The following is an 18,675-nucleotide window of genomic DNA, read 5'->3' as shown; positions in this document are numbered from 1 at the left end:
CTGGGCGCGGGTTAAACATGGGTGTGAAAACTTTCTCTGGGTAATAGCCTGTAACTTACTATGCTATCGCTAATGCATCCCAAAGCCATCTTACATAATTCCCCATCTAATCCATAATATCCTAGTCCGCCGAGACTTATCACACTCAAACTGGGTTCCACTGTATCACCGCTGTACCTCTGTATCTAACACCAGATAACAATACCAATTTAGACCAATACCATTGCATTGGTTATCCTTAGCATGAACTCCATTTACCATCTCAAGTCTCACCCGGTAGTTGGTACCCTTGTTATCAACAATCCCTAACCCACTAATGAAAACCCCGCTCGGACACGCTCGGACAGAGCCAACATCACCAGCAGCTCATTCTCCACGGGGTACGCCCACCTGGCACACCTTACGCCAGTAACCGTTCACCTGTATGGGAACCACAGTTCAACCAACACCAGGCACCACAAACGGCAATTCTACCAACTCCCTGCACAACCACCGGCCAACACCGCGTGGCCACCAAACCCTACGCCGGCCAGGCCGTGCACTCTGAGCTGCTACACCGAGAAAGCATGAGCTGATTTCACTCACACGGAGTGTAGAATGGAAAAGTCCGGCGCTCCGTCCCAGGGAAGAAACAAAAAACAGTTACAGCTATGTTACACCTAGCAAATACCTACACCCAATCTCCCAAAATCTGAAAAACACACCAAGCCTATTTCTACCAGCAGTCCAAGTTTCGTTGTTTCATCTAACCTTCAAAGAACCTATAATACCGGGCATTTGCCGACCCATTGCTCATCGACCCTCTTCTTACCGTGATAGCATAACATAAACACAAAAAAACCAGACCCCAAAACGAAAATGAAAAAAAAATCAGACAGAAACAACAAACCAGTAAAAAATAAGCATAAAAACCCCGAAAGGAAAAAACTTCCTCGACAATCAATAACATTGATATAAAACCGAACTTATAACTCCCCTTGATGTCTTCCAGTTTCCACTGAACACGACCGCAGTAAACGCAAAAACATTTCAGAGCGAGAACACTGCTGACTTGCGTCAGACCGGACGGCTTAGAACAGAGTGACCGCGCAAATGCACTCAAACCCCGCGCCGTCACCGTCACGTGACACAAGTCGCTCCACCAATTAGAGGAGGCCGCCGCCTTAGCGGGCTTGCCGCCCGGGGGCGCAGGCGGCCGCTCGCCTGCCGCCAAACGCTGCTCGCCGAGGCCGGCCCGGCTCCGGGGCCGCCCCAGAGAAGACGCTCGTAGTATCGCGGAAAAACCGGTTATATCTTGTCATATATAACCGGGCGTATTTATAACAATTTGAGCATGATGGGGTTTGTGATGCAGCTTCGGCGCGTGCTCAAGTGTGCCATAGAGTTAGCATTAAAAACGTGAAAAACGGACTATTGCTCCGGAACGGTAAGGACTACGGGTGCGTATAGGCCAGGGTTCATAATATAAGCCGTTTTCACGACGGGCTATCCGGCGAATGCACCTAATTTGACCAAATCTGCACCTGATCTCTTTTACAGCAAATATTTTCACTTTATGAAATTATTTCAGTGTTTTAAAGGGACCCTCCCACCTTCAAAAAAGTTAATGAATTGGCATGAAAGTGATGTCCTTTGGTTCAGAAAGAGCGAAAACGAATATCTACCAAATCTCACCGAAAAATATTCACTGGTTTTCAAGATATTAGGCTTTTACTTTTGTTTACTTTTTGGGATCTCCCCTGTTACTAGCGACTTTATTTGGAAGCAATAATTTGGCAGCCTTAAAGTGCGGCAGACGTTGCGCGCAAAGCAGCGTATACCACCACGTGTTAACGATGGTTTTAGTCTAAGATTTAAAAATCGTTAGATCTCCGCTGACGTCACAAATTCTAAGGGGGCATTCCAATGCATTAGCCCCTTAGAATCCGAAAACTGCAAGTTTGAAATTCGATATCTTCGAATTAAAGCATTTTTCGATGTTGTGAGTGCCCAAACCGGTATTTGCTGGCCATGGCTACCAATTTGGCTATCTCAACTCAAAACTAATGTTAAGGTGGGAGTGTCCCTTTAATCGATGATGCTCTCTGATAATATGACAAAGCAGGCATATAAGCAATTAGTGCAACCCTAGCTGATAGCTGCTAAGAGACACACTGAACCTCATCATCATCATCATCATCACTTCGTTTATTGATCAAGGCATGCAAAAACAAAGTTGAACAAACAGATAAGACATGATGCAAAAGCACGCAATGTACTTAATTCGAGGCACCATGTCTGGGTAAGGGTAAACCAAGGGATAAAACACCGGCCGCCGCCACAGCACCGGCCGCCGGGCACCAAAGCCTGATGTCGGTGTCAGCCGCCACACAACCCACCTCGGTCACCAGCCACATGAGCAAGTTTACCGCGTGCAAGAGTCTAAGTTAATCTACCGGTGTCAATCAAAATTTTTTGAAACGCGCGGGCCACCGCCCGACCACCAACACCGCCGAGATCAGTGTCGTGTACCGGCCGGGGGCCCGGGCCCCATTCACCCGAGGGCCCGGGCCACGTCCACCTGGGCTCCGAGTCCGGGCCCCGTTCTCCCGGGGGCCCGGGCCCCGTCCCCTCGGGGCCCGGGGTCCGTACTCCCAGGGGCTTGGGGCCGGACCCATCCACTGGGGGCCCGGGCCCCGTTCTCCCGGGGACCCGGCCCCATCCACCCGGGACCCGGGCCCCATTCACCGGAGGGCCCGGGCCCTATCCCCACGGGGGCCCGGGGTCTGTAATCCCGGGGGCTTGGGCCCCATCCACCCAAGGGGCCCGGGCCCCATCCACCCAGGGGGCCCGGACCCATCCAACGGGGGGCCAGGGCCCCATCCACCGGGGCCCGGGCCCTACCCACCCGGGGGGCCCGGACCCATCCAAGGGGGCCCGGGTCCCATCCACCAGGGGGCCCGGGCCCAATCTCCCGGGTGCCTGGGCCCCATCCACCCGGGGCCCGGGCCCCGTCTCTCTCTCTCTCTCTCTCTCTCTCTCTCTCTCTCTCTCTCTCTCTCTCTCTCTCTCTCGAGCGGGCCCCTGACAGAAATTTCGGGGGGGTCAGCTGACCCTCTGACCCCCCCCTGGCTGCGCCACTGGTACCAATGTTAGGAATAGTTGAGGTTGTTCAAGGTCAGCAAAAGAAGGCGAGATACGGGTTAGTGTATTAATCATTTCAGTTCTGGGATTCGCATATTTGGGACAGGAAAGGACGAAATGTTGGGACGTTTCGTCAGGATAGCCACAGTCACACATAGGGGAAGGACATTTGAGGATTTTATATAAATTGGAGTTCAGATATGTCATTTCGGTACGCATTCTAGTATGTAATGTATTTCCCTCATTTGTTACGAAGCTGTAATACTTTGGTGGATCAGGTAACCCCAGCCGCTCGCGAATTTCTTTTTTAAATGATTTATGATTTTGATTACGGATGGTTTCTAGTAATTGGTTCCAGTTTCTGTTTGTCGCTGGAAAGAATGACTTATAATAAGATGATGTGCGATGAGGAAGTCTGGTGTGGGTGTTTGCATTTCTTAGTATGATGTTTGTGTCGCGTGCTCGTGTATTTGGTATTCTGGACGTGATGTAATTTGGTGTGGGCTGGTTTGGGTCGCTGAGTTTGTGATACAGGATGAGTTTGTGCATTTGTCGTCGTTGCGTTAAAAGTTCCTAGCCCAGTTCTTTTCGCAATTTATCGGTCGGTGTTCTAAAAAGTGTACCAATCACCAGTCTCGCAGCTCGATTTTGCAATGTCTCTAGTCTGGTTGTGTCCCGTATCGTAATATGTCCATCGTAGATCGCGTCACAATAGTCGAAATGTGGTCTGATATAAATTTTATAGATTTGGTCAAGCATTTGTCTGGGTAGGTAACGTGCTATGGGGTAGAGGGGACTAAAGTCCATTTTTTTCAAAAGGCGCACGGCCCGAAAATCGATTTTAGAATTGTCACGTGCAATGTGATGGTTTTTACAGAAATCAACGAACACCGGCTTGGCACGTTTCGAAATCAGACCAGACTGGTCGGCTCTATCGACCGGTCTCTGACTTGCGATAGTTTGGAAAAAAGTATAGACATACGACTCATAATGAGGAACTGTGAATCGAAAATGCTTTCATACGGGGTCTAGCCATAGGCACTAAACAAATGATTAAACTGCTCACGTGGATGACCTCAGGGGCGTCGAAGTCTAGTAGGAAAATCTGGCAATCCCCGGCGTGACGTAACGTCGGGGATGACCGACGGCACCTTGCACTGAAAGATACGGCAGAACGGCTATTTTTGAAAAATGATTAAAAATACTTTTGTGCTGTTATGACACATAAAACGCTTATCAGCATGTTCCTCATCATGTGATAAAGCCATATCCGTGGTCGAAAATAGCTGAGCCCCTCCCCATTTCCAACCACCGACCTCAAAAGCAAAGGATGTAAGCGTAATCCTTAACCCTCTAATGCCCACACATAGTTCCACGGTTCCTAAAATTAGCACCTTGTGACATATGATTCATTTTGGGTCCCTTGTTCGAAATCTGGGGTCAAATATTTTTTCGCAGTTCAAATTTCGGAAATAAATTTTGTATCAAATATGATACATTGGGCATTCCACTTGGTAATTTTTAGTGGTATCAGACCGCACAGAAGGGAGTGAAGACATAGATGAGAAAATATATAATATTAAAAATTTCAGTGATAAAAGTGGCAGTTAAAATGTGTAAAATGCCAACAAGACATTCTTTACTGTGCACTTTTTATCAGAACATTTTCTTAATATTTCACTGGCATCCTTCTTGTATCAAAATGTCCTTTCAGTCGGTGCTTAGGGAACAACGCTAATCATAGGCATCTATTTACGAGTGCCTTCTATTCCTTCAATTTCCGCGATACAGCGCGTTGCACTTGTGCAATTTTTTTTCATAATTCAGACATGTGGGCCGTGCTTCTCAAACGTAGATGCGTTATGCATACTTGATATAGAAATGAAGACATTACAGTTGGCTCGCGATAAGTGGTTGAAGTGAAGTGCAGTTCTGATGCAAAATGCTGGACAGCCTGCCGACGGACCGGGATCAATGCCAAAGACGATGTTGGTTTATCTTCACGATAGCCGAACAATCTTTGGTGACAAAAACTCTCAGCCTGTGAATCGTCTTTTGTTTTGTTGGGTTAGGCCCTTTCGGTCCAATTAGACCATTTCAGAGCCGGGAGGATAATAGGATATAGGGGGAGACATTGGTCTGGGCAGGCACCCTAGTGAGTCGCCGGGGCTGAGCCCGTCCAGAGGACAGGCCACCCAGCCCCAAGGCACTCACTGCACCCGGCTACGGGGTGCGCTCCCTCGGGAGCAGCGGTGCCGCTCCAAGGGAGCAGCCCGCATGAGATAAAGTTGCCTGTCCAGCCCGGAGTGGGGTTGCGGCGTGGAGGAGAAGGATTTCAGTATCCTGAGGATAGAAGCACGGACCGGTGTGTGAATCGTCAGTTAGCACTTTGACTGGTCGTGCGGTCCTGATGTCATCGGCGTCAGTATAACAGCCGCGCACTGACCAGTGCAATAACCGTTGTACGTGTCAGGCAACAAAGGTACAGGTAACTGTGCACCGATCGGCAGGAACTTGCACAATATTCATTGACCTATGGAGGTGAGCATACGCATTACGCAATGCCGCACTTTAGCTTTTATTCTTATGGTCAGTACAAAAGGAGTATCCATGTTTTAGTACCTATAAATCCTTTTTGTTCAGTGGCACTCAGCTACCACAGTTGGCGGTATATGTCAATATATGACAACAAATGACATACCTGGCAGTGAAAATGCTTGCCAGGTGTCAGGCACCTGCTGGAATCGCAAACAAATTGTGAGTCGTTCTCAAATATGAATGAAAAATGCTGGCTGGCTGCTAATGCAAGTCTTCAACCATGCCCAGCGAACACATAGACCCACAAGACATAAATAAGCCCGTCCACAACCCCTGTTGGAATATCGAAATTGTGCAAGAGACCGCTGAATCCTCCTGTCCCTAACATCAAGTCTCAATTTTTGGTTTCACGAGTATAAATGCTCGCACGGATGATCGTTCCTTGAAATCAACAAGCTTGTCATCGATTGCATGTCATTCCTAACGTGGTTTTAGAAGATATGGTCTGCTAGTGTCCTGCAGATCAAAAGGTTCACTATTGTCATCGTCAAACAGTTGCAAAACCATATTCCTATGAGCGTTAGAAAAGTCGAGATGTATGAGGCATGTAAGGCCACTCATAGAAAGCTAGATGTTGGAAGATTGACAAGGATGAGAGGCGACATAAGCGTACCAATATCGTTATGACATTTTAAGTCTGGAGCGAAATAAAGTTATCTGGCGCAAGAGGTGCGAACTTCACAAATTTATGCATCTTATACCATCGTCATTTGCAATGACTCACAGGCCATTGCAATGCTTATCACCTGAGAAAACTATGGTATTGGCACACCGTATGTTGCAGCGGCGAAAATTTCATAGAAAATATTGGAGTGCTATGCCCACTGTATCATATCTAGTATCCCCAAAAATAGGGGTCCATATCTTTGACCCTGAAAAAGTTGCGATGTTTTGCAACATACTATGATATATTGCCCATTGCCCTGTCGTGCGCAGAACGGTGCGACGTCCCGCCTGCCCCTGGCTGCGTGACGAGTCTGTCAGGGAGGTCATGGCGGAGCGGGACGAGGCGCGGCGGGTGTGGGCCGCCTCGGGTTCAGTGACTGACCGTGACGTTTATAGGCGGCTCCGCAACAGAGCAAAGCTTCTTTTATCGCGTGCGCGCAGATCTTACCTGACTGATTCGCTTCAATGCGACGCGAGGCGTTTCTGGAGCCGTCTGAAGCGGTACGGTGCTGACTTGTCTGCGAGAGGCTCCAGAGGCGCACAACCACCCGATGACGACACACTGAGCGCTGACCAGCTCAATCGGCACTTCGCTGGTGTCGGCGCTCGTGTGGCAGCTGAGGCCGTGCGGGCCGTGCAGGGGAGTGAGACCCCCGCAGCTGGCCCGCGACCTCCCCGGGTGTGTTCGAGCGCCTTCACTCTGACTTGTATTACTCTGCCTGACCTGATCTTGACCGTGAGCCGGCTGAGTTCGTCGAGAGCTGTTGGGGTTGACGGCATCCCTATCACTGCTGTCAGGAGCTGTCTCCCTGCAGTCGGTCCGCTCATCCTTCACCTCATCAATTCCTCCATATCCACCAGCACCTTCCCCAACGCATGGAAAGTTGCCATTGTTACCCCCATCCTTAAGTCCGGTGACCCCAACCAGCCAGGCAACTACCGTCCTATTTCCATCCTCCCAGCGCTTTCCAAAATCCTTGAAAAGGTTGTGTGTTCCCAGCTCACTTCCTACCTCGTCACTAACCACATCCTTTCCCCATCCCAATATGCCTATCGCCCATCCCACTCCACCGAAGATGCCATACTCGACATTGTCGAATGGGCGGCTCGCAGGATCGATGACGGTGACGTCGCGGCGGTAACGTCAATCGACCCGAGCAAGGCGTTCGACAGTGTCGATCACTCGGTGCTTCTGAACAAGCTCGAGTGGTATGGCATCTCATCCCGCTGGTTCAGCAGCTACCTCTCCGGCCGTTCCCAACTTGTCCGCTCCTCGACGGCACTCCCACTCTCCCACGGCGTCCCCCAGGGGTCCATCGTGGGTCCCATCCTCTTCCTCACCTTCGTCAACGACCTAACCTGTTTCCTCCCCCATGGCCGCCTCATATCCTACGCGGACGACACCCAAATCCTGGACTCAGCACCCTCCAATCCCACTGACATCCAAGTGCTGAAGTCCCGGGCCGAGGAGAACATCCAGCACCTCCAGCACTGGTTCAGCTCGAATAGTTTGAAAATGAATGGGGAGAAGACCTGTTTCACCCTTTTCGGCACGCAAAATTCAGTTGATAGAGTTGAAGACTTCGCCATTAACGTAAATGATGTAACTATACGGCCAACAAAACATATCAAAGTGCTGGGCGTTCTCCTCGACCAAACCCTGAGCTGGGAGCCACACATATCCTCCATCATCCGCCGGTGCAACGCAATCCTCATATCATTATTCAAAATTCGTCATCACCTATCCCCAGACATCCTTAAAATCCTTGTCCAAACCCATGTCTTCCCCATGTCTGGGGTGGTGCCTCCAAATCCCGCCTGGACCGACTGCAGAAGGTCATACATTTTGCCGCACGACTGGTCTCTGGTCTCCGTAAATTTGACCGCATCACCCCCGCTCTCGGCGCGCTCGGCTGGCCCAACATTGGGGAAGTGATCGCGCGCAGGGACGCAGTGAATGTGCATCGCGCCCTGTATGCCGCTGGTGCCCCTGACTCGCTACGAGCAATGTTTCGCCCACGAGCCGTCGTCTCAGAGAGGGCCACGCGTGCCACCGCTGCGGGCTCGGCGGTGATCGACTTGCCCCGAGTCCGCCTGGCGGTGGCTCGGCGGCAGTTCCCGTACAGAGCCGCGGCGGCTTGGAACGGGCTGCCGCGAGAGGTGACAGGGACCGCCTCCAGGGCACAGCTGATGCGTTTCTTCCGATAGAGATACATATGTCGCCACCTGAGTGTTTTTTTAGTACTATTGTACATTTTGTGTGTCTTTTACTATGATGATTTTTATGACTTAGGTACTCTCATATTGCTTGTATTGACTGGGCCGTAATAGCCACCTGTGGATCAGCCCTAATAAACGATTTACGATTTATATATGTTGAACATTTGTCTCACAGTATACCAAGTTTCTTTCCAAATAACTAATTTTTTGCTTTCTAAATGCTTAAATTTACACTTGCATCTCAAATTGATTTTCGGCAAAGGACAAACTGACCCTCTTCAAAATCACCTGGTGGGAAACTGAGAAATCATTACTTAAAAATTTTGCCACCAGGTGGTTGCCAAGACGTACCACTTCTGATACAGCAGGGTTTTCAACAATTTTCACCTCTATGATTAGCAGGCGAATTTTCTGCAAATTGACTTACAGATATGATACCGGGGGCACTAGAGGGTTAAAGGGACTATCCCACCTTTAACATGGGGTTTGAGTTGAGATAGCAAAATTTGCGGCAAGGCTCAGAAACCACTATCTATCTAGGTTCCAACCCCGCGGCCTCTTGGTGTTGAAGAAATTCGTTCCCTTCATTTGAAAATGGGCCTTGTACAAGGCCCTATCTTCAACATGGAGCGACCGTTAGTGTGACGTCACCTCGTTTAGTCATTCTGATTTAAATGAGTTTGTTCGTTGAAAAATCGCTTAAAACTTGGTCTGAACTTTGTTGTGGTGCCTACAGAGTAAAAAGAATCAGCTTTATGACAGTAATGTGGCCAGGGGAAGGAGGTAATTTTGGGCTGTGACGTCACATATTTGAAAGTTTGTGTTTGGAATATGGGAAGCCTAAGATGTTTAATGAAAAATAAATGCCAGAACCGTGTTCCTGGTCATCCAATCTATAAAGTCGGGCACAATTTAACTGGTTTTAACAACATTTTAGAAGGTGGGATAGTCCCTTTAAGGGCGACTTTCCAATACATATCCGTACATATGCGTCCTTATGGAAATCGGTAGTGTGGCGATTGGCGACGCGCGCGACATCTGTGTGGCGACCAAGTGGCGACTGGGGCGACACCTGGTGGCTGCTTTTCAGCTGTATGTAGGCATTGGGGTTTTGCCAGATATCGTTCCTACTGCTACACAACTATGTTGACCTAATACTAGAAAGTTATTTTGCCAGTAAAAGGCAAGCAAATTGAAAGTCAATTTATAAAATTGCTTATAAATAATAACGAGAAAATAATAAAGAAGTTTTGATTGAAAAGTTATTAAAATTTTCAACCGTGAAACTATATTCTGGTAGGTTTAGTAGAAATTAGTCCGTGCAACCTTGTATTTAGGGCCTTGGATGACCTGTTTGCAGACCTACAAAAGTAACACACGGACTGACATTTTGTTTTAGATTTATTTCTGTTGAGTACCAAAAAGAAAAAAAAACATGAGCCAGCATATCTGCCGATCTATTACAATGCTGCTCGATCGATTTCTGCACTGGGAAGAGGTCGGGTATGCGCCAACTAAATCTGGAAAGACTTTGACTTATAAAAAGACGACTGAAGTTTGTAGGTAGCATGCGAGAACACAATGTAAGACAACAATATGGAACGTCACCAGCTTCAGCAGCTAACAATGACATGTTTTCCATGAGCTTGCCGCTCAGAATTTCGGCCCCCCGACAGATTCTGTGTTGAATGTATAAACAGTTGCCGCTTGCTATTTCTCAAGTGATGGGCTGGCTGTGGAATCAAGCAAGGCCATCTATAGAAGGTACAGTCACTCCCCCGCCGACCAATCAGAGACAGATCCTGAGTGACGTCACCCCTGATGCTCGAAAGGGGTACTCCATTCCTTTACAACGTAAAAATGACTAACTTCATTTGACGATTGTTGGTGACACTCTACACATATCGCTCAACCATTGATGTTATTGAAAAGTCCAACTTATTTTCTAGCGATAAAAAAGAGCAGCAATATGCTAAGAAATGGCCGGTTTTGAAGATATAGACGATTTAAAAACCCTCTGCAGTTGCAGGAAAGCAACGTAAAAACGCATCGAGCTTATATTTTTACTATGAATAAATCATTTTTTCAGTAAGTTTTTAGATATGGTATCGATTTATCCAACAACTTTATTACAATATTTTTATTAACTTGGAACTTTATTTTAAAATAATATTTTTAAAAATGGCAACTGTTGGCAAGTAGCTTTGAAGCGATTGTGGCGCGCCGCGCCATTATTGTCCTGAGGCCCCCATATGATGTCATCAAAAGTGGAGTGACATGGGCCTGGAATCAAGGTTAATACAGGAGTGACGTTAAATTTGCATGCAAAATCAACAGGATGGCTCATATCTATGAATTTACAAACATTCTGCAATGTGATACGATTTAAAAGCTAAATTGAACAACTTGCTCCGTTGTACTGTGCTTATCTTTCAAAAATGGCCGCGAAATTCATCTCGGCTTGCGTTATTTTCTAGCGTCTCGCACGTGCCAACTCAAATATAATGCTTCGGGCCATGAGCCTTTTGAAAAAAAGAACTATAAGTGTTTTGTTTACTTTTTGGCATATATTGTTTATATCGGCCCATGTCACTCCACTTTTGATGACATCATAAGGGGGCCTCAGGACAATAATGGCGCGGTGCGCAACGATCGCTTCAAAGCTACTTGCCAACAGTTGCCATTTTTTAAAATATTATTTTGAAATAAAGTTACAAGTAATAGAAATATTTTAATAAAGTTGTTGATTAAATCAATACCATATCTAAAAGCTTACTGAAAAATGATTTATTCATAGTAAACATATACTAGCTCGATGCGTTTTAACGTTGCTTTCCTGCAACTGCAGAGCATTTTTAAATCGTCTATATCTTCAAAACCGGCCATTTCTTAGCATATTGCTGCTCTTTTTTATCGCTAGAAAATTGGTTGGACTTTCCAATGACATCAACGGCTGAGCGATATGTGTAGAGTGTCACCAACAATCTTCAAATGAAGTTAGTCATTTTTACGTCGTAAAGGAATGGAGTACCCCTTGCGAGCATCAGGGTTGACGTCACTCAGGATCTGTCTCTGATTGGTCGGCGGGGAGTGACTGTACCTTCTATAGATGGCCTTGGTTTATATGTTCGTTGAATCGTAGGTCGGTAGATAGAGTTACACCTAGGTGAGTGTGATTTTGTTTCATTGGTATGGGGAGTCCTCCGAATGTTAATTTTAGAATTTACGGAGTGCGTTGGTGGGAAAAAGTTTGTTGAATGGTTTTTGCAGGGTTAAATGTTATAGCCCAGTCTTCTCCATAGTTGTAAATAACGTCCAGGTCGTCTTGAAGTGGAGTCTGTGTCAGTTGTATGTCTGTCGCGTGGGGAGAGTATAGAGAAGTGTCGTCGGCGAAGAAGAGAATGCCATTTTTTGTCTTGGTAGATAGTTTATTTAAATAAATTAATGCTAGTAGAGATCCTAAAACCGATCCCTGCGGACAGCCCGCTTTCAAAGTCAAAAGCGGTGAAAGATCATTGCCTAAAATTACCCTTTGCTTTCTATCAGTCAGGTAAGACTTGAGCCAATTTAACAACTGTCCCGTTATCCCAAATTCGTGTTTGCATTTATAAAGTAAGTCCTTATGCCAAATAGCATCAAAATATTTAGATATGTCCAAATAAATAGCAGTAAAATTGTGTCCATCGTCAAGTGATTTGTAAAGGTTATCAGTTAAGTAAAGTAGTTGATCCTGTGTGCTGTGTTGTTTCCGGTATCCGCTTTGTTTATCTGTAAGTAGATTATTTTCGGTGAAGTGGGAGTACATTTGCTTGTGAACTATTTTTTCAAATATTTTTGACAATGGTGACAGTAGGCTTATCGTACGGTAAGAAGTGAAGTCAGATGGTGAACCTTTGTTTTTAAATATTGGCCGAACATTGGCTTCTTTAAATGCTTTTGGATATATACCGCTAGACAGTGAAGCATTGAACAACATGGCCAAAGGTTTTGCTATTAGAAGTGCTGTCATTTTTAGGAATTTTGTGGGAATATTGTCTGGTCCTGTTGATTTGTTGGGGTCAATAGAGTTAAGATAATAGAGGACTTCCTGTTCTGTTGTGGAGATGTTGGCGAGGATTTGACCATTTGACCTGATTTGACCAAATCTGTACCAGACGTGCATCAAATGTGTACCAGATGGCCGTCGTAAAAACGGCTATTATGTCCAGGGCACGATGTGCCCAGTGCTCGAACTGGCTAGTACCTTGAATGGACTATAGCTCATAACCCGCGCGGGGCTGGGGGGGGGTAAATTTTACCCCCCCCCCCCTCGCGAATTTTTGCGATATCTCAAAAACGGCAAGTTTGTACCTTTTCTTACATCAATTTGACACGTTCCCTGAAAATTTGAGCGAAATCCGTCGGAAAATTTTTGAGAAATTGACGTTTTAGTGACGTCATGTTCGCCATTTTCGCCTCAAAAACGGCAAAAGTTCAAACGCCGCTAACATCTTCATTTTTAAAGGAATCAAGACGTAACAAAAAAGGTTATACGTAATTTTACTTTGTCTATCAAATGGCTATCTCGGTTTTTTGAAAATTTTGGATTTTGGCCTAATTTTTTTCAAAAAACTGATTTGTTTGGGAAAATCATTATAAAATCCAAAATTTTGAGTCTATCGAAAAAACCGGAATATATGTCAGAGAAGTGGTCTATGTGCACCTACATACCAAATTTTAGAAGAATCGGTTCAAAAATGTGGGAGTTATTCAAAATGTTATGACGTCACGACACACAAATTTTTTGAAAAATGACTTTTTCGGAAGTTCTAGACCTCGTACGGAAACAAAAATAGCACCATTCGATTTGCCGTGAAAAACTGCATCAGATAGACACCTTTTTAGGCCTTAACAACCAACTTCAAAATTTGACCTCACTTGACCTGACCTTGACCTGACCTCGACCTGAAATTCATCCAAAGGTGGTCCATATCACTTATTGAGTGTGCCTATTGAATTCTATGAGTAAAATGACCCATAAAACATGTGTCGCACATGCCCTTTTCTATATTTTGTTTTTTTGGTGACCTGACCTGACCTGACCTGACCTTGACCTTGACCTCTGAATGATATTGTATGCAACGAATATTGTCTTGGTAGCCTAAGAACACGTTTTGGGCGATCAGTCTCAGTCCATGACTCATTCTTCGGCAACTACGGTGCAAGGCCGATACTGTAGAAACTTGCAATTTTTTACCCTTGACCTGACCTTGACCTTGACCTCAAACTTTAAATTAAGTACATGTTTTTAGTAGTTCGTAATGAGAGCTTTCGATTGGCGTTTGAATTTTCCAAATCGGACCATTAGTTCGGGAGATAACAGGGGGGGGGGGGTAAAATTTACCCCCCCCCCCAGCCCCGCGCGTTCGGCTGGAGACCCCAGCCCCGCGCGGGATAATGTCTAGGCCGTCCAATTGTGGCCAACTGGCTGCAGATAGGGTATATTCAAAGAGGCCAGTATTCACATTGTCCCAAAGAGGTCAGGTGCATATTATTAAGGCCAGGGCTCATAATGTCCAGGGCACGATGTACTATTACTCTCTTTAACCATCAGTTAAAAATTGTGAAAAGCCTGAAAAGCCAGCACACTCATAACTCATGTTTTTACCGGCCAGTTTTCAAAATTCTTTGACCATAAGATTGCCTGTGCATTTCTTAGCCCGCGCCCCACTGGGGTCTGCGTATAACACGCCCTACGGGGGGGGGGCTCTTCATAGCCCCCCTCCTAACTCCGAAACTACTGGGCTGATCGTCAAAATTCAAACGGCGTCTGATAGCCCCGGAAAAAACTGTCGAGCGAAACCTAATTTCATTGCCCTCGAGGTCACTGATGACGTCACAGGTAAGGTCAACGTAAAAATTATTGGCATTTTGGCTTGTTCTCATTTTCGGCTCTGGCCGCCGTCTTACAAGTCAGATCAGGCTCATTTTGCTTTGCACACTCGTGAATAGATGCTTCAGATACCCTGAGGGTACCAAACTTGTACTTTGATTTTCAGGTTAGGGTCAGGTCATCACAGGTCACGGAAATATTATATCATGTGTCGGTCACGTGACACATGTTTAATGGGCCATTTAGGTCATATAGTTCGATTTTGATGTCGTTTGTGTCATTTGAGGTCATTTTGAGTTGAATTAACCTTAGGTCAGGTCACTTTCAGGTCAAAAACTTTTGGTCCCCAAACCGTACTGATTTTGAAATAGGAAATTAGCCTCGGATACCCCTCCCCCACCACGACTCGTTCAGTGTCAGCTATGTGACGGTCGGATACCCCTCCCCCCACGACTCGTTCAGTGTCAGCTATGTGACGGTCGGATACCCCTGCCCCCCACCACGACTCGTTCAGTGTCAGCTATGTGACGGTCGGATACCCCCCACGACTCGTTCAGTGTCAGCTATGTGACGGTCGGATACCCCCCACGACTCGTTCAGTGTCAGCTATGTGACGGTCGGATACCCCTCCCTCCCCCCACCACGACTCGTTCAGTGTCAGCTATGTGACGGTCGGATACCCCTGCCCCCCCCCCCCCACCACGACTCGTTCAGTGTCAGCTATGTGACGGTCGGATACCCCCCACGACTCGTTCAGTGTCAGCTATGTGACGGTCGGATACCCCTGCCCCCCCCCCCCCCACCACGACTCGTTTAGTGTCAGCTATGTGACGGTCGGATACCCCTGCCCCCCCCCCACCACGACTCGTTCAGTGTCAGCTATGTGACGGTCGGATACCCCTGCCCCCCACCACGACTCGTTCAGTGTCAGCTATGTGACGGTCGGATACCCCCCACGACTCGTTCAGTGTCAGCTATGTGACGGTCGGATACCCCTCCCTCCCCCCACCACGACTCGTTCAGTGTCAGCTATGTGACGGTCGGATACCCCTGCCCCCCCCCCCCCACCACGACTCGTTCAGTGTCAGCTATGTGACGGTCGGATACCCCTGCCCCCCCCCCCACGACTCGTTCAGTGTCAGCTATGTGACGGTCGGATACCCCTGCCCCCCCCCCACCACGACTCGTTCAGTGTCAGCTATGTGACGGTCGGATACCCCTGCCCCCCCCCACGACTCGTTCAGTGTCGGCCATGTGACGGCTGGTGGCGGTCCGTTGCAGTGGCGGCAGTGTACTGTCAGCTATGTGACGGCTGGTGGCGGTCCGTTGCAGTGGCGGCAGTGTACTGTCAGCTATGTGACGGCTGGTGGCGGTCCGTTGCAGTGGCGGCAGTGTACTGTCAGCCATGTGACGGCTGGTGGCGGTCCGTTGCAGTGGCGGCAGTGTACTGTCAGCCATGTGACGGCTGATGGCGGTCCGTTGCAGTGGCGGCAGTGTACTGTCAGCCATGTGACGGCTGATGGCGGTCCGTTGCAGTGGCGGCAGTGTACTGTCAGCCATGTGACGGCTGGTGGCGGTCCGTTCCAGTGGCGGCAGTGTACTGTCAGCCATGTGACGGCTGGTGGCGGTCCGTTGCAGTGGCCGGCCGGCCGCGGTGGACGGGCCGGCGCTCGGCCACTCTTCTCTGGCGGCTGCAGCTGCCGCAGACGGAGACGGACCTGGACTACCCGGCGCCCACAGAGCCCCGCACAGTGCCGGAGACGGACCTGGACTACCCGGCGCCCACCGAACCCCGCACAGTGCCGGAGCTCGACCGACGCACTAGCTGGTGAGAGACGTCCAGTGGCGTAGCCAGAAATCAGCGAAAGGGGGGGGGGCATGGTGCTCGAGGGGGCGACTTTTTCCCTTGAGAGGGGTGGCATTGTCAGCTCGCGACAGGGGCGTCGGTCTAAAATGTAACGTCATGTCCATGCATGATTTACCAAGTGTTGCAAAATACGAGTATAAAAACCAGATTTCGCTGTTTTTTTTCATAAAATCCAATTAATGCAATTTTGAGCCCGGTGCTTTTTTATCAAAAACCCTTGATCTTGATGAATACTTACCACGATATAGGAAACTACGGACATTTTATTATCAAAATATACATCCATGCGAATTCGAAACGGTAAAATATACGTTGATTGATAAGCACAATCTTTATTCTTTGCAAAAAGAAATATACAGGCTCACTCACTGATCCAAAGTGACCCCCGCGTCGTGCTGGTGGCTTGTGTTTTCAGTGTCACGTTGGGGAAGAGCGTTTTCACGCGCCCCCTCGAACTCGGCTTCTGGGCCACGTAGCGACACGCGGTAAGCGGCAATCGAAAGAGCGTCAAAAATTATGACGGAAACACTTTATTCAGTTTTAAGGTCAGGTCACCAGAGGTCATCAATTCAAAGGTCAAATTAAGTACATTTCAACAATTTTGGAAACTGGCAACGGCTAACTCGGGAACCGATAGAGCCACAGCGCCGCGGAAAAGCACATCGATAGCCATTTTACAGGCCTTTCTGAAAAGTGTTCTCAAATCCGACCTCGGGTTCACGGTTTAGCCTCCAGATGTCAAAAACTCCAAAAATATCAGTTTTTATGAGAAACGTTTCCTGCAATAGCTTTTGACTCAAGACAGTGACGACATTTATTTTGCCAGTATCGTGTTCCTCTCATCGAGACGCGTTGAATGAAGTATACGTTGACATTGAAAGGTCATTTTGATGATTTGACCTCAGGTCAAGGTCATGACCTGACCGGAAAGAGTCATGCTGCATATCAGTCGATCCGCATCGTCGAGCTGAACACATCTGTTATGATTTCACCACTCTAGCACGCCTCTACCAAAAGTTATAGCCAAAAGACTGCTGGTGACCGTTCATGACCTCTGAGATGATCTCAGGGGCATACAGAAGGGTCACATGTGCATTTTTTTCCGATTCAATGTGTTATGTTTTCCAATGAACCGATGTTTGAGAGGGTTTTGAACGACATTCGTCCAGAAGAGGCGCATTTAAATTTTCTCCTATCACTTATAGGTAATGGAGGGGTCGCAAAATTGGCCTAACCTTGACACAAGTATCAAAAGTTCGAGATAAACATTTTATACATATTGTTAGTCTTTTCAATCTCTGAAAGTTTCAAAAGTGATCGTTCAGTCGGTGTAGCTATAGCGAGTCTTTTTCTTTTTCTGAGTCTTTTGACTTTTTCACCAGGTCACGTCAAGTGACCTGGTGACCTGATCTTGAACGACCCGGGTCTGAATTTTTTTTTTCACGATGTGTGGAAAAGATGTATAAACAGGTGTACAAAAAACGATGGCGCTGCGCGGCGCCGTTTTTGAGATATTCGCGAAAAACCTAGGGGGAAGGCGTAAAAACGTCCCCCAGCACGGCGCGGTTTTATGGGAAAAATTGAAATGCTCTTCTTCTGAACGAAAACACCCTCAAACATCGAGATACAGGTAAATATGACACATTTCATTGGAAAATTTCACTCGTGATGTGACCATTATTATGTTACTGAGGTCATCTCAGGTCATGAAAGGTCTACAGTAGATTTTGGACAATAACTTCTGATAGAGATATGGCAGAGCAATGAAACACCTTTTTTATTTTCCTTCTCGACAATACGGATCGACTAATACGTAATATGACCTTTCCCGGCTAGGTGATGACCTTCACCTTAGGTCAAATTCTCAAAATAGCCTATTAATGTCAAATTCTAGTTCATTTGACTAGTCTCGAAAAATGGAACACGATGCCGGTTAAACTAATCTCGTGCAGGTCTGAGCCAAAAGGTATTACAGGTAAAAGTCTCCCGCGTAGACGTATATTTTGAGGCTAAAACGTTTACCTTAGGTCAAATCTCAGATAAGATGGTGTGTCAAAAGTGGAAATAGCCGGTGCGCCGTCTGGCAACCCGGCAGCCCGCCGCTATAGGGAAATTCATGTTTTTTGTCGCTTTTTCGCTCCTTATGAGTCACTTGATCTAATAAGAGCTTAGCTAGGAACGAGGCGGATCACTTGGACGTACACGTATTTGGGAGCCAAATACGTTGTTTTGGAGCCAATACCTCGGAAACCCTATCCGCCCGATGCGAGTTTTTTAGAGTCTACATGCCCAAATTAACGTTGAGCGCGGCCGTTTTCGGTCGGGTATC

The 18,675-nt window shown here is 47.3% G+C and overlaps 1 long non-coding RNA gene across 1 annotated transcript; it reads left to right on the top strand.

Moving 5' to 3' along the window:
* The first annotated feature begins 1,339 nt into the window (after positions 1 to 1,339).
* On the top strand, positions 1,340 to 16,820 carry LOC122373227. Its single transcript, XR_006255009.1, has 3 exons — positions 1,340 to 1,439; positions 16,118 to 16,307; positions 16,762 to 16,820. It is a non-coding gene; the product is annotated as an uncharacterized LOC122373227 (long non-coding RNA).
* The last annotated feature ends 1,855 nt before the right edge of the window (positions 16,821 to 18,675 follow it).

The sequence above is a fragment of the Amphibalanus amphitrite genome, unplaced genomic scaffold (genome assembly GCF_019059575.1).
Source record: "Amphibalanus amphitrite isolate SeventyFive unplaced genomic scaffold, NRLGWU_Aamphi_draft 001462F_arrow, whole genome shotgun sequence".
Classification (NCBI taxonomy): Eukaryota; Metazoa; Arthropoda; class Thecostraca; order Balanomorpha; family Balanidae; genus Amphibalanus; species Amphibalanus amphitrite.
The sequence above is the reverse complement of the archived record's forward strand: the minus strand, read 5'-3'. Positions and strand labels throughout refer to the sequence as shown.